Source organism: Dendrobium catenatum, unplaced genomic scaffold, assembly GCF_001605985.2.
Source record: "Dendrobium catenatum unplaced genomic scaffold, ASM160598v2 fragScaff_scaffold_879, whole genome shotgun sequence".
Taxonomy (NCBI): Eukaryota; Viridiplantae; Streptophyta; class Magnoliopsida; order Asparagales; family Orchidaceae; genus Dendrobium; species Dendrobium catenatum.
In genome coordinates this window covers 688,118-694,193 of record NW_021319341.1, presented here as the reverse complement: position 1 = coordinate 694,193, position 6,076 = coordinate 688,118, and the positions used below count along the sequence as shown (strand labels likewise).

General features: G+C 38.2%; 1 pseudogene; it reads right to left on the bottom strand.

Moving 5' to 3' along the window:
• Positions 1 to 5,284: 5,284 nt before the first annotated feature.
• On the bottom strand, positions 5,285 to 6,076 carry LOC110095887 (annotated as a pseudogene).

Sequence of the window (6,076 nt, the reverse complement as noted above, 5' to 3'; positions counted from 1 at the left end):
AAACTCCCAAAATTCCTTCTATCCCAAATTCCTTTTTCTCTTCGCTTCAATCTCTTCCTAATTCTCTGTGAAGATGTTATTCGTGTTTAAATGAAGAAATTCTACAAAATTTATAAGAAAAGGAAGAATAAATTCAACAAACATTTTTTCCTTTTCTTTCCTCGTTTGTTTCTCTCGTTCTTGAAATTCTTCCCAATTTAGCACTTCTATAACGATAAGGATGAGAAGGAATGATTAATTCTTATCCCTGAATGAGATATTTTGCTAAAATTGGAAAACGAAACTTACCTCGCTCTCCCACGAAGCCCTCGGTCGTCCGCCCGATCCTCTGTTCGCGAAACTGCTCTGTTCCGCGACCCTTCTCCTATTTGCGGTATTAATAGGGTGAGACGGCCGGTTCAGTTGAACCGACCGGATGCACCGGTTGTCACAAAAGGTTTACCACCATGGAAAGATGATTTGGAGGGATGGAGGAGATGATGAGAAAGCTCATTGAGATGTAATCGAAAGATCCGCTAACAGTTCTGATTGCTAACCCTCTCTATGATGTGATCGGGATTCCCTTGGGCTAATCTAAGGGAAAACAGATCGAACGGAAAGAGTTCAATGAGGAAAGTTTCTTTCATCATGAGCCACCACCTAGGGCTTCAATAAGGGGAAGAATTGAGTTTTGGGGGATAACATGAAGGGAGTTTTGTGGTGGTGGTGGTGGAGTGACTAACCACTACGAACAATTTTTTTGCACAAGGGGAGTGAACCACTAAAGGAGGGGGACGAACCAAGCCATGGGAGGTGGATGGAGGAAATGTGGGATTCCAACCCTCGACATAGGGGGAACTGTTGGCGGGAGAGAAAGTTCGGGTGGAGATATTAGGGTGAGGAAACTGAAGATGCCGGTGTTCGAAGGGGAGACACCCATGGGTGGGTATACCGGGTGGAGAGGTATTTTACGGTGAATGGGTTGAGAGAGGAGGAGAAGCTTACAACTATAGGGTTATGTTTGGAAGGGAAAGCCCTCGCTTGGTTCCAGTGGCAGGATGCTGGATATCCGATCCGTTCATAGTAGGAGTTTAAGGATTGCTTGTCGAAAAATTTTCGAGCCATTTGGGAAGGAGACCTACTTGATCATTTCCTTACCTTGACTTAAGAGGGGACTACCATGGAGTGCAGGGAGAGATTTGAGTTGCTTTCGGGGAGGTTAAGGGGAATTTCAAAGGCAGTGTTGTTGGAAAATTTAATGAAGGACCTCAAGCCCGATATACAAGCGGATCTCCGATTGTTGAGATCGAGGGGGTTAAAGGAGATGATAGAGCTAGCCTAGATAGCGGAGGATTAGAGAAAAATGTAGAGATCAGTAAGAGCGGGGTTGCGGGACGCTCTTACAGAAGTACTAGCACCAAGGATCCAGACTGTGCCATTTCAGCGGGAGGCACCGAGGGAGAAGAGTGAGGGAGTTCGAACAATGGATAATTAAGTGTGTCACAGAGACAGAGGTGTAGGACAAGAGAGCGAAGGGACCATGCTTCCGCTGTGATGAAAAATATGCACTGGGCCATTGGTCATGGACCGCACACTCTTGGTCCTATGATTTGTGAAGAGGAGGAGACAAACAATGAGGATCTGGTGGAGGAAGAAGTAGGAGGGGAGCACTTATACCTGGATGTGGCGGAAGTGTCATTTAATTCAGTGTTGATATTTACTCCAAGTCATACCATGAAGGTAAGGGGGTATAGATTAGGGAGCAACCAGTGGTGGTTTTGGTGGATAGTGGGGCTACTCATAACTTCATCTCCAATCGGTTCATGGACCAGATTGATGTTGGTGGATACATGGAGCTTTGGAGTCTTGATGGGAACATGAAAGGTGGAGAGGAGCAAGGGGATTTGCAGGAGGTTGCTGACACTCCATGACATATAGATAGTAGAGGATTTTCTTCCTTTAGATATTGGATCACTAATGTGACCTAGGGATGAAGTGGTTATAGATTTTTGGGGAGACAAAGGTGGATTGGAAGTTGTTGACTATGGAGATTTAGGTTGAGGGGAAGAAGGTGGTGTTGCGAGGATATGTCAGCCTATGTAGAACCATAATTTCACTCAAAACCATAGCCAAATCAATACAAGGAGCACGACTGGGCTACTTGGTGGAGCTGCAGAACCTGGAGGAGGTTCGAGATTTAGAGCGGGTTTAGGTCCCTGAGTGTGTACATCAGCTTCTGCAACAATTTTTTGAGGGTTTTTTAGTAGCCTACGGATTACTGCCACCCTGGGAGCACGAGCACGCCATTACCTTGAAGGAAGGAGCTTCAACTATTAGTGCCACTCCGACTGTACCGGTACCTGCAGATTCAGAAGTCTTGAGGCAATGATTATTAGGCCGAGTGTGAGCCCCTTTTCCGCCCCCATTTCATTATTGAAAAAGGATGACAAATCAAGATTTTGTGTAGATTATGGTTTCTTAAACAAGGAAACTGTGCTGGACAAGTTTCCTATCCCTGTGATTGATGAGTTGTTGGATAAGCTGTTTGAGACGATCATCTTCTTGAACATTGACTTGAAGCTGGGTTATCACCAGATTAGAATGAATCCGGGGGATTTGTACAAGATAGCTTTTAGGACTCATGAGGGTCACTATGAGTTTTTGGTGATTCTTTTCGGCCTTATCAATGCTCCAGCCACTTTTCAGTCTCTCATGAACCGAGTTTTTCAACCCTACCTATAAAGTTCGTCTTGGTATTTTTTGACGACATCTTGATCTACAGTCTTACAGAGGCAGAGCATGTGGGCAACTGAGAACTGTATTAGAGATTTTGAGGGATCACCATCTGTATGCCAACTTGAAGTAAAGGGTATGAAATCTAAAGGTTGTCTAGGCTTGTACCCATATACAATCTCAATAGGACTAAGACTAATGGTGCGGTTCACAGAATTGTTATCAACAAATTCAGCCATATATTGATGAGGATATAAATTTTAAAATTATTTTTGGGTTGTTAACGTTCTTCGGGATTTCTAGATTTTTAATATGTGAAGACTTAAATTGTTTTAAAGTAAATATATCCTTATGCTATATGTATTTGAGTGCTGAGCAATCAAAAATTGTAAATAATAAGTTGGAATTTTAGGATGATATTAGTAAACTAGGAAGAATATAGTGAGAAGTGATTATATTTAAGAAAGTTGAAGTAGCATCTATTAAAGATAAGGCAGTAGAAGTAAACTTAAGTACTCTAGTTATATACAAAAAAATTGTAGAAGTTGTATCAGCAAGATAGGTTGATTGAATTAAAATTGAAGGATGGGAAGGAATAGGGGTGGGCAAATGATAGCATGACCCGTAGTTGTGAAAAAAATAATTTGCATTTAGTAGAGTTAATATTTCAGGTTTAGGAGTGTGCGAATTATAGAGGAATTAAGTTAATGTGTCATACTTTAAAACTATATGAGCGAGTTATGGAGTATAGGTTGCGGCGTGATACTAATGTTTCTCAAAATCAATTTGGATTCATGCCGGGTAGGTCTACTATAGAAGCAATACATTTATTGAGAGGTTTGATGGAGAAATATAGAGAGAATAAGGAGGATCTACATATGATATTTATTGATTTAGAAAAAGCATATGATAAAGTTCCAAGAGAAGTGCTATGGAGAGTTCTTGAAAAGAAATGAGTTAATAATGCTTATATTCAAATCATTAAAGATATGTATGCAAGAGCTATTACTTGTGTTCAAACACAAGGTGGTTTGACCAAGTATTTCCCTATTTCGGTTAGGTTACATCAAGGATTAACTTTAAGCTCATATCTTTTTGCTTTAGTCACCTCTACCGCCGCGAAAATTCCAGACCGCAACCAATAATACTTATATTAATAATTATTGATAAAAATCAACCAAGATTATTATTTTAATTTATTCAAATATTATTATTTAAAATCTATTTAACTAAACATATTTTGAAGCCTAATTAAGTAAGCAACATAATTTATCAAGCAATAATAGATTGTAGTAAAGCACCCTCATGATTTAAGCTGGATAAATTACATATAATTATAAATACTATCCAAAAGATATATATCTAACTAAAAAAACTGAGCACCAAAAAATAGGACACACAAAAAAAAATCATAAAATTTAATCCATTGGCTCTCTGATTGTGTGTGCAAATTACAATCTAAAACCTGAATCGTACAAAGCATCAACACATATATCCTCCAAACATTTATGCTGATTAAAAAATCACGATCCGCCCCCTTCTTAAAATGAATAAAAATTAAAAAAATAACATTAATAATAACCAAATTAAAACTCCTTCCTCCAATCTTTCTGATACAAAGAAGAGAGACAATATCAAAGAAATAGAATCTCCAAAAGTTCCAGAGGGAACTGGATATCCAACCCCTACCATGCCCTGTACCACATTAATGCTAAATTATATGTTAATCTCCATGTATTTATGTCGTATTAGCAAATATAAGTCAGTATAGTTATTTTAGAATCATTATAATGTTGATTTTTGCTAATTGCTATACACTCTATTTTTTAAAATTGTATCTTTTATAAAGGAAAATTTTCAATCAGTTAATTAGGATAATTTGATTATATGATAATAAATTACAATCAAAATCAATCTTAATATTAATCAATAATATCAAATCTTGATATCACAATATTAACTAATTAATTAACCCTATAATTATCAAAATATATTAATTATGATTGAATGATCACATATAAATTAACTATTTAATCTATATATTAATTTATTATTATAATATAATTATAAGATTATTAAACTAATATGATTAATAACAAATTAATCTATTTTTAATTTTATTCTCAAGTAATTATATATTAAAATATTTTTAACTAATATGATTTAAAGCTAATTAAGTAGCCAAATAATCTCAAGATAAATTGCGAGCATCTGTCATTAAATAAAATTCAGAAATGTGGTTAGACAAATTCAACTAAAGGATGCCCTCAGTGTTTTAAGCTGATAATACATAATAATTACAAATATATATATCTGACACCCAAAAAAGCACTACAAAAAGAAAAAATCATAAATTTTAATCCATTATTCTCTGATTGCGGTGTACAAATCTTATAGCTAAACACTGATATCTGCAATCTAATACTTCCTCCGATATAAAAAAAAATGCACTCTAACCCCCCTATCTTAAATGAATTAAAATTTAAACAAAAATAAAAACAAATCAATCTTCCTCGCCATCTTTAGATCAAAGAAGAAGAGAATATCAAGAATAAAACCAAAACTCCACTGATCATGGGAACTGGAATCCACCGCCATTGCTGCCGCCGACCACCTGTCCGGAGTCTGGGTGGCTTATGGAAATCCAAAGCAAACGATAATGTGAGCAATAAAGACCCGACCACACAAACAGAATAGTAGGCGTCTTCCCCCTTCTCCCCATTAACCCCTTCGCAAATGGGTACAGATGCGCCAAAACCAAGAAACTGAAAAACGCCCCGCCCATAAGCTTACTCCATTGCGGGATTTCGCTGTAAATAATTCTCGCGAAAGCAAAGGCGATGGAGATGAGATTTACCATCATAATCGCAATCGGCGGGATCATCAGCGAGGTCCACTTGATGATGTAATAAATATCACCATAAATATCTTCGTTGTCCTCCGTCACCTACTTGGACATAAGCTTGAAGGGAATCTTGATTCCAGCCATGACGTTAAGAAATCCCTACACAACAACATAGATATGCGTGGAAGTTCCAAATATAAGCTAGAACTGCTCGTTACACCACCACTTCTCAAGCCCTACGCCGGACCATGGGATTTCCAGGATGGCAAGGCCAATGAGGGTGAGGGAGATGGTGAGGAGGTAGATAATGAATGTGATGTTTAGGGTTTGGACGATAAGTTGGTCGGAGAATAAGGACAGGGTGGGGAGGAAGCAGTAGACGAGGAGGAAGGCGGATTTGAAAGGGTAGATGCCGACATTCATGTATGTTATGCGCTGGAGGACCTTGAGGCGGCGAGTAGAGATTAAGGCATTGTTGTGTGAGAAGAAGATATCAACGGAGCCTAGTGTAGGCGTCAT